The sequence below is a fragment of the Natrix helvetica genome, assembly GCF_964273705.1.
Source record: "Natrix helvetica genome assembly, chromosome: 2".
Lineage (NCBI taxonomy): Eukaryota > Metazoa > Chordata > Lepidosauria > Squamata > Natricidae > Natrix > Natrix helvetica.
The window spans coordinates 129284502-129284864 of NC_138552.1; positions in this window are offsets into that span (position 1 = coordinate 129284502).

Sequence of the window (363 nt, forward strand, 5' to 3'; positions counted from 1 at the left end):
GGACTACGGCTCCTCCACTGCTGCCTGCTGAGGTTTGGGTGAGCTCATTTTCTAACATTCGGAGGGGGAGCTTTTTTTCTCTCCCTCCCCTTCTGTGGGGTTTTAAAAGCTTAGGAAGAGAACCGAGCAGAGTCTGTTGGGGGCGGGGAAAAATTCGGTCTCACAGAGATCTCTGTTCGGGGGGGGGGGGAGAGATGTTGCAGTTTCGAGACAACTCCTTGTGTAAACGTCTGGCTGTGGACCACAGAATCGCAAGGCAAGCCAATCAGCCCAGACCCATCCCCTTAATAGGGCTTTTTGTCCTATTAACTGATCTCCCTTCTGTATAGGGGCAAAGAAAACAGTGCCGAAGAAAGCAAAGCG